The sequence below is a fragment of the Meles meles genome, chromosome 20 (assembly GCF_922984935.1).
Source record: "Meles meles chromosome 20, mMelMel3.1 paternal haplotype, whole genome shotgun sequence".
NCBI classification, from domain to species: domain Eukaryota; kingdom Metazoa; phylum Chordata; class Mammalia; order Carnivora; family Mustelidae; genus Meles; species Meles meles.
This window is the reverse complement of record NC_060085.1, coordinates 8,453,206-8,463,429: the sequence shown is the minus strand read 5'-3', so window position 1 is coordinate 8,463,429 and position 10,224 is coordinate 8,453,206. Positions and strand designations below refer to the sequence as shown.

General features: G+C 43.1%; 1 protein-coding gene across 1 annotated transcript in view; it reads left to right on the top strand.

Moving 5' to 3' along the window:
• Positions 1–10,224, top strand: part of ACP5 (acid phosphatase 5, tartrate resistant) — a 59,900-nt gene that overhangs the window by 19,674 nt on the left and 30,002 nt on the right. The window lies entirely within an intron of this gene.

Genomic DNA, 10,224 nt, shown 5'->3' with positions numbered 1-10,224 from the left:
GTTTAGCACACATTCTCAATATTAACTTGTTTGTACGTGCTGAGGTACTTTTCATTCTTTTACAGATACAGTTTCTGTCATGAAACTAACTTCTCATTTGGTCAGTGTCATATTGCTAGACAAAACCCACTGTGTTTCCATCAGCAGTCAGCAGCAGTGTGACGAACTCCAGTAATAACAGGCGCCTCAGTGGCTCGGTTGGTTGAGCATATGACTCTCAATCAGGTCGTGGTCTCAGGGTTGTGAGTTCGAGCCCCATGTTGGGCTCCAAGCTGGGCATGGAGCCCTACTTAAAAAAGGACTGCAAACCCTAAATGAATCAGTAAGAGAGTGTTAAAAGGACTTACATGATTTGGGGTTTTGCTAGGTGATTTGATTACTATTCAGTAAAGGCAAGAAGTTTCTGGATGTACTGGATGCTTTGTGGAGGTAAACTTACTTCTACCATTGTTTTTACCTTCCAGAAAATGATTATGATTACCAGTATAGTGGGGCTAAGCCTGTAAGAAGCTCCAGTCATATTTTTAAGAGGAGAATTTTGGTTATTTTGGTGACTTAGAATTGTCTTTTTCCCATTTTGAGAAACACAGTTAAAAAATACCCTTCACTTTGTCTTGGTCCATCATGGTCACCAAACTGCTTTGTCTGGTGGAAGTATTGGGTATTTTTCTCTTTAACACAGTACGACTTGGCAAGGCCAGCGCCAGTCTCCTACACCTGTTGCCCTTCCCACTTCTTATCTAAACACCGATATATTTCCTACAGTGAACCGACGGACACTATTTACTGCAGAGAACCTCAGTGAAAATATGTAAATTCACTCCTCAGTAAACTATGTTTAATGTCTCCTTTATGAGGTCACTGAGCCTGTAAGTTTAGGTAAATTGTGAGAGAACAAAACCTAACGGGCGATAAGAAGAGAACACTACTGTTCCGGTCATGCCTTTCTTGCTCGGCGACTACTTTTTTTTTTTAATATTTTATTTATTTATTTGACAGAGAGGTCACAAGTAGGCAGAGAGGCAGGCAGAGAGAGAGAGGGAGAAACAGGCTCCCCACTGAGCAGAGAGCCCGATGCGGGGCTCGATCCCAGGACCCTGAGATCATGACCCGAGCCGAAGGCAGAGGCCTAAACCGCTGAGCCACCCAGGCGCCCCTCGGCGACTACTCTTGAGGCTAATTTTTGAACATCCCTCCTCTGTCAGACAGTGTATACTCAGAACATACCCAGTGTAGCAAAAACCGTAAAATCAGTGCAGGATTTCAATATAGAGGCATTAAACACAAGTTCTTGCAGTCTTGGTGCTCATATTTTTGTAGGAAAAGAGAGATGGTTAACAAATAGTAAAATTTTAGATAATAAGATGAGAAGTATGGGCTTTGATAGAATGAAACGACATTAAATAACAGGGAAGCTAGGAATGTGTATATCTTTTCTATGAGGATGGGAGCCTGAGTGAGCGGGGATGTCACCACTGACCCCTGGAATTCCCACCATGCAGTACATCTTCAGCACTGTCAGGAACAGCTTGGGTGTGGAAGTACATAGAGGGCAGTAGAAATGGAGAAAGTCCGGCATTCCTGTGATTAACGATTCCCCGTAAAGATACAGACCTAGTTCATCTTCCTTTTTGCAGTTTTCTGTATGTAATTTGGGATCTTGGGTTTGGGCCTGGGTATCTGGGGCTTGAAACTTACCACTGATTTGGGCCATAGATATCTATGGTATTTTTTTTCGTGTTTCACGTCATTTCTGAGAGCATTTCAATTTACCTGTATTTAAGTTTTACAGTATTTGGCACCTAAATTTTGCTTGTGTACAAACTGCATAATATAAACCCCCATTAAGCCCTGGGGCGGCTCCCAGTTTGAAAAGGGTTATGGTGATCTGCCCCGTTCTAGTTCTTCCAGTTTATTCTGTGCAGAGAGAGCTATTTACACAAGCCCACTGCGATGTCCCAGTGGAAACACCAGGAAAAGCTAGGTTTAGAAGGCGGTTATTCAAGGAATAACTAAGGAAAGCTGCAGACACAAAGTATCCTTTTGAGTAATACCCTAATTTTATATGTAAAAGGAAATACGGGAAATAATATCTTTCTGTAAGAGGAGCAATTGGAAGCTTTCTGTTTGACCCACAAAGCCCCACAGCCCACCTCACTGTCCGCACGTGTCATTTCCAAATGCGTACACTTCCATCACATGTGACGGACTAGGCAGATATAAAAGTGACCATCATGAGTGTTATGAGCAAAGGAAAGTCAATCTTGCTCATTTTTTTTGGTACTGACATTTTTTTAGCACTGTAGCGGTAAGTTCACGATTATTATCTCTCATCGGATGCCTCCACCAGCATTCCTTCATCTTACAAAAGAGAAACGTGCGCACAGGAGAGCAGGGTCCAGGCTCACAGCTCGCAGTAGTGGACTCGCTCCCGTTTGGAGGTCTGATGGCTGCTACCTACTTAACTAGGCATCGCCACAATTTTAAACTCAGAAAAGCACTGCGAGAAATTTCCACTTTGACGAATCTGCCATCAAGTTTCACAAATGACTCCAAGGGCATGTCTTGTTTATATTACATTCTGGAAAGGCAAACTTGGGAGCCTAATGCAGATGAGTGTGGCCAGTGGTGAAGGGGTTTAGTACAGGAGTGTTCTGGGGTTCATCCTTCGTGGTGGTACTACACAATTGTGAAAACCCCCCACTACACTTTAAATAGTGTGCGTGTATAGACTAAAAATGAGTAACAGAAGACGACAAAAATGCTTTCATATGCTGGGAGAATCTTGAATTTTGCCGAACCCTGATTGTCATGTGTGCAGCTCTTCTTTCCCCCATATTGGGGCTACTACTTAGGAGGAACTGACGGACCGAGGAGGGAGGACTCGGTCCCCATCAGGCCTTTGCTTGCAATCCCGTCGGCACCTCGACTGAAGCGCGAGGGCTCTGAGAATCTAAATTCCTCAGGCCATCTGTGGAAGTACTGTGGTTCTGGAACGTGGCGGCGTGCCCCATGGTTCTCCGCAGGCACCATCTGAGGACCTCCTGACGTCTCAGCAGCAGGACCCCTTCCTTCCCTGGCTGTCCTTTACAGCTCTTAGTTTCCCAACTCAAGCGGACTTTGCCTGCTTAACTGGGAAGCATCTTTGGAAACCCACTCCTGTCCCGCTCGGGAAGATTTCTCTACCAAGAGCAGGGGCTGTGAGGTGTAGAAGATTGAGTGACAGAAGGCACAGCACCGGGCATGTGCCCTTGAGCCACAACAATCTGAGCTGTTGCAAAATTAACCTCCTCTGCTGACCCCATCACCAGATACCTACAACTGGATGACTCTGAATGGGAAAGCACATGGCCCTAGAGTCGGACCAAAGAACCGTCACTCCGTTAGTGTCTCCCTCCCCAGACTCCTCTACCATAGAGGCTTCCGCAGCCTCCTTTCAGACCTCCCAGGAGCTCCGAACGTCTGTGACGGCCACAGCGTGCTGGTGCAAGTAACTGTTCTCAGCCCAGTACTAAACACCACTGGAGCAGCCAGTGTCGGCAATCCACAGTCTTCTGGAAACAGAAGCTCTCACCGGACCTGAGCTGATGATCCAGGGGAAGCCCGCCCTCCTTTTTGCCTTGGGTCATGAGTCCCAGCCTGCTTTACCACAGAGAGCCCCTCATTGAAAAGGTATTGGTACCTACAGGAGAAAGTGTGTGCCCCTGTCCTCCGGATGAGGTGCTCATTCTGAAGGGGGTCACCCCTTTTCTAGACTCACTCACTGGCCATTTGGGGAGTCCCTTGGGAGGACGAGAATGACCAGAAGAGTTCGTGTACCTGATGGACCCTGTGCCAGAACCCTTCCTGATGAAGTCAACTGCAGAAATACTTTCTGTTCCCAGATCAAATAGGCCATCCCTGATCAAAGACTGCACCCAAGTGTCCGCTCCGCTATTCAAACTCCAGGCAATCACGCTAGCACTACAGGATGCCCTGGCCAAGAGTCAGACTCACCCGCACCTTTTTACACAACCTTTGGCCACAGCCAGTGATAGCTTCTGCCTGGCCGCACCAATAGAAACAACTCTTTATCCAGGGTTACTCCCTTTGGGATAAAGAACTCTAGGAATATCCTGAATCACAATTATGCAATTATGTACAGGTCCCTCCTGACTTGGTACATATTAAACTTCAAACTCCAGAGGCTTATTTTAATACTCAGGGCAATAAATTAGCTCAAATCTCTGAGACTCATACTGACATCTCAGACATAGTATTAACCTTGGCCCTGTGTGCCCATGAAATGTGAAACCAGAGACCGCTACCCTAAAGCTCTAGGCAGAATGCAAAGGCCTTCTCTGACACAGCTTAGTGGCTGACCAACACACCCATTGTGAAAAATCACATCACTGGGAATATAAAGAATGGGAGAATTCCCAGGCCAAGGAGGGGGTTAGAGCAAAGAGAAAATACACTATACATGACTCTTTATCCCCTAGGTAGGGCTACTTGCTATGATCAGACCATGCTAGATATTTAGAAACTACTCACTGATCCTATCAGACTTGCCACTGATGAAACCAAAATGCAAGGACTAAGACGTTCTAGACATTGATGTGACCGACTCATTTCTCAAAAAAAGACACACACACACACACACACACTAGGCTTTTGAAAAAGGCATTCAATGAGGCTTGCGTCTTATAAGCGCAGACTACAGCCCTCATAGAAGCAAGAATGGCTTACTTAGACAAACCTTGCTATCTCCTAAATGGGTCTTCCTGCTGCTCAAGGCGTTAGACTCAACCCTCCGTCTTTAGGGCCCATTACTTTGTTCTTGTCATCATGTTTGCTGACACGTTATGAGAAGAGGCCTTTCTGCATCTGACATTTATGTCAACATGGTCATTTTCACAGGCCCTTATTTATTGTAATAGTGCCCAACAGCCCACACTCTCATAGCCCACCCCTGGACCTTCCTCCTAACATCACCTGTACCCTGTATGTCAGTATTTCATTTTGGGCTCCCTCTTTCAAAACCACCTCAGGGCCATCTCAACACGAATGGGGTATTTTCCTACCAACGACACTCACACATTCATTGTCATGGGAGTCACCGGCACTGTCTGGGCACAGATGATGTCATTCAACAAACTCACATAATTGGTCCCAATCAAAAAATGCCTGAAACACTCTAAGCACATGCAGCAGACAGCTGATGTTTTAGACGTTTTCCACGGAGGGAAACTGGCAACTATGGTAGCTGGTGACTACTCGGCTTCGGACTGTTTACTGGCCAGGCAGGGAGAGTTCCAATCCCTTAAAGGGATTGCTTGCTGCACATGTAGACAGCACTGGCAAAGTGGCATCAGTAACTCAACAAATGAAACAATGGATGAAAAGAACCAAATATGTTACTAAAATAATTGAATAGAGCTCTGAAAGCCTACTGCCATGATGTTCCTGGGTCTCTCCCAAAACCTTAGGATGACTAGATTCTTACACTTTTTCAAGTTTTCCTATCTTGATTATAACATGTTGCTTGGACTTTTCATGTGGCTGTAAAAATTCATATTCAGGGGCACCTGGGAGGCTCGGTTGGTTAAGCGTCTGCCTTCGGCTCAGGTCATGATCTTGGGGTCCTGGGACTGAGCCCCGTATTGGACTCCCTGCTCACTGGAGAGTGTGCTTCTCTCTCCCTCCCTCTGATCCTCCTCCCTGCTTGTGCTCTCTCTCTTTGGCATGTTCTCTCTCAATAAAAATCTTTAAAATAGAATTCATAATCAAATTTGTGTAAATGCAATGTGCCATTATTCAGTCAACAATCATCAAAGAGTGAACGTTAAGACACTGACTCCTGGGGTGCCTGGGTGGCTCAGTCGGTTAAGTGTCTGCCTTCAGCTAACGTCATCATCCCGGAGTGCTGGGATCGAGCCCCATGTTGGGCTCCCTGCTCAAAGGGGAGCCACCTCCTACCTCTCTCTGCCACTCCCCCTGCTTGTGCTCTCTGGCAAATAAATAAATAAAATCTTAAAAAAAAGAAAAGACACCGACTCTTTTTTGATGTTTGACTATTGGCTTTAGATACCCACTCACCCTGCCTGGCCCACAATGGACAACAAAACTATGAAGGTTCACACCCTTTTCTTTTTGTGCTTATGGTAGGAGGCTGAAAGCTTGAAAATCCACAGCCTCAACTCCTTGACACATTAAAGGGTCTACCTGCTTTTTCCCTGTTGATCCAGCCACCCAAACACAGTTGTACTTGCCCTACCTTCTTAAAGTGCCTGAGTAAGGAACTGCGAGTTTCCACTTGCTGTTGAGCCAGGAACCTATAGGAGTACAAAATGTAAGAGATGAGTTGCTAGAGGACAGACCACCTTGAGAATTAAATGGGTTGAGGAACCCAGTCTTGGGGTGCTCCCTACAATTCATAAATTCTTCCAAACCAGGTTCTCACCCTGAAGATCAGAAAAAATTGCCTCGTGGTTCATGCAGAAAACAGGAGGAAATGTTTTGATACATACACAATGCATTCTGTTCTCTGTAACTTAGGCCATCCTCCAAAGAAAACGGATTTGCCAAAGCTTTATCTGATTGGGGAAGAGCAGTTACACAACTACAGTCCTCTTCACCTTTCCCCTTTGACAGAAGGGGAGGAATAAAGGCCAAGAACATTTTCTGATTTTCATAGTCCAGGAATTCTATGCCATCGAAACATCACAGGTCTAATCATAATAGAGTATGTCCCCTCCCAAAAAACCTACTCATCGTATCAACAGGCTCCCAATGTAAGAACTGGGTTAAAACAGCTTCAAGACACAGACTCTACCTAAGATTGAGTTGCTGGGATGCCCAGACACACTGGGGAGAAAAATACAAGGACATTGGAGGACACTGAAGCCCATGATACCTACAGCCAAAACAAGCGTTAAACTGCTATTCAAGAATACATAAAACCTCCCAATTAAAGGCTTATTTTCCTCAAATCCTATTAACTGTACAGCATGTCTGGCTTTCAGCCAAAAACTGGAAGGCACACTGAAAGGGAAGAGAAAACATTCTTTTTTTAAAAAACATTTCTATTTATTTGACACACGAGATCACAAGTAGGCAGAGAGGCAGGTAGAGAGAGAGGAGGGGAAGTAGGCTCCCTGCTGAGCAGAAAGCCAGATGTGGGGCTTAATCCCAGGACCCTGAGATCCTGACCTGGGCCGAAGGCAGAGGCTTTAGCCTACTGACCCATCCAGGCAACCTGAGATAAAACATTCTTAAGGGGCAAAGAAATCATCAAAAGAAGACTTGGGTACAGAAGAGACTTTGAACCACCAGGCTATGAATTTTAAATAAATGTTAGTTTCACACAAAGCCAACTTCAGAACAAAGAAGATTATCTGGGAGAAAAGGGGAATTACCTACTAGTGAATGTGCCAATTCTCAAGAAAACATAGTAAACCTTAATATATATGTGCCAAACAACAGATTGTCAAAATAACTGATGCAGAATATGCAGAACTGCAAGGGAAGATAGGCAAATCCACAATCACTGTTGAAGACTTTGCCGCCCCTCTATCAGACAGACCCAGCAGGTAGAAAATAGGCAAATGAATTGTTGAAGGAGCAGTACTATCAATCGACAAGTCTTATGTGATATTTATAGATGACTTCATCCGACTGCAGGATAGACATTCATCTCAAGACATTTTTCTCAAGAGAACATGGAACAAGTCCATATAGACTACATTCTAGGCCATAAAACACACCTGTAAAACAGTAAAGACTAGAAACCCTACAAAGTATGCTCTCAGACCACAATGGATTTAAACTAGAAATCAGTAGCAGAATCATAGCTGGAAAACCACCAAATATGGAAGACTTGCATCAAAAGAGTCCTGAGAGAAATTTTAAAATATTTCAGCTGGGGCACCTCGCTGGCTCAGTCAGAAGAGCATGTGACTCTTGCTCTCCGGGCCATGAGTTTAAGCCCCATGTTGGATGTAGAGATTATAAAACAACAACAACAACAAATCTTTAAAAAATATTTCAACTAGGGGCACCTGGTGGCTGAGTTGATTAAGTGTCTCAGGTCATGATCCCCTGGTCCTGGGATTGAGTCCCACATCAGGCTCCCTGCTCAGCGGGGAGTCTACTTCTCCCTCTCCCTCTGCCTCTCCTCCCTGCCTGTGCACACTCCCTCAAATAAATAAAATATTTTTTTAAAATTTTTAAAAAATTAAAAATAAAATCTTTAAAATAAGTAAATATTTCAGATAATGGAAAACAAATCTATCTTATCAAAATGTGTGGGATGCTGTAATAACAGTGCTTAAAGAGAAACTGATAGCATTGAATGCACCCACTAGAAACAGAAAATAATGTAATTTTCCATTTTTGGAAACTAGAGAAAGAAGAGTCAGAAGAAATAAAACACAAACCAGTGAAAGTGAAAACAGGAAATCAAGAGAGAAAATCAATAAAACAAAGATGTTTATTTTTTTAAAAATCAATGAAATTTACCAGGCTCTAACCAGAATAACCAAGAAAAGAGAGAAGACAAAGTGTTACTATCATAAATGAAAGAGTGGCCATCACAACTGCTTTCATGAGATTTAAAGGGATAACAGAGGAATATTATTAACAACACCAAGTCCAGAAATTCGATAACCTAGATCAATTGTACCAATTTCTTGAAAGATACAATCTACCAAAAACCACACACACACACACACACACACGTCTGAACAAACCTGTAGCTTTTAAAATAATTGAATCAATAACTAATTACTTTCCAAAAAAAAAAAAAAAGCACCAGGTCCAGATGATTTCACTGGTGAATTCTAAATATTTAAGGAAGAAACATATCAATTCTTTTCATTCTTTTCCATAAATTGGAAACAGAAGTAACAGTTCCTAAGTCATCCTATAAGGCCATGATTACTTTAATATCAAAACCAGACAAACATTTTTGAAAAAGAGAAATTCAGATTAACATTCTCATGAACATAAATGCAAAAATAATAAGGTATTAGCAAATTGAATCTTTTTTTTTTTAAAGTTTTTTTTATTTATTTATTTGACAGAGAGAGAGATCACAAGTAGGCAGAGAGGCAGGCAGAGAGAGAGGAGGAAGCAGGCTCCCTGCGGAGCAGAGAACCCAATGCGGGGCTCGATCCCAGGACCCTGAGATCATGACCCGAGCCGAAGGCAGCGGCCCAATCCACTGAGCCACCCAGGCGCCCCAGCAAATTGAATCTTAACAGTGTGTAAGAACCATATACCATGATCAAATGTAGTTTATTCCAGGTAGGCAGGGTATCAACATTTGAAAATCAATTAAAGTAATTCATCACACCAATAGGCTAAAGGAGAAAGAAAAAATCATAGGATCGTATCAATAGAGGCAGAAAAAGCATTTGAGAAATCCAACATCTATTGCTGATTTTTAAAAAACTACTGATATTCTATAAATAGAATGGAAATTCCTCAACTTGATAACATAATACCACACTTAATATCATAGCCAATAAAAGGAAATATACACCTTCTCCCTTTCCCTTATGTATTTTCCTCCATTTTTAACTTTAACATTTTAAACTTTTTAACATTTTTGCTTTAGTGTAGTGCATTTGTTCTAAATGATAAACAAATACTGTTACATTATTTTTTTAATATTTTATTTATTTATTTGACAGAGAGAGAGTTAACAAGTAGGCAGAGAAGCAGGCAGAGAGAGGGGGAAGCAGACTCCCTGCTAAGCAGAGAGTCTGATGGGGGGGTCGATCCCAGGATCCTGAGATATTGACCTGAGCTGAAGGCAGAGGCTTAACCCACTGAGCCACCCAGGTGCCCAACTCTTGCTAGTCTTATTCGACATGGTATCAGACGTGCTAACCAGCTCAGTTAGGCCAGAAAAAAAAAAAAGTTAAAGGCATCCAGATTGGGAGGGAAGGAATAAAACTCTATTCACAGATGACGTAGAATATCCTCAGGAATCTTCTAAAAAACTATTCGAATGACGATATGAGCTCAGCAACATTGGAGAGACAAAATTAATATACAAGAATCAATTGTATTCTTGTACACTTGCCATAAAATATGTTGAAAATGAAATTGAGAAAACAAGCCTATGGTAAGAGTGCTGATAACACTGACTCGGTCTTTGGCCCTTCCCTCTTGCTCATGCCCGTGCAGTGACTTCCCTCGGCCTATGAGTTCCAGGCACTTCAGAGGCTAACGTATGCC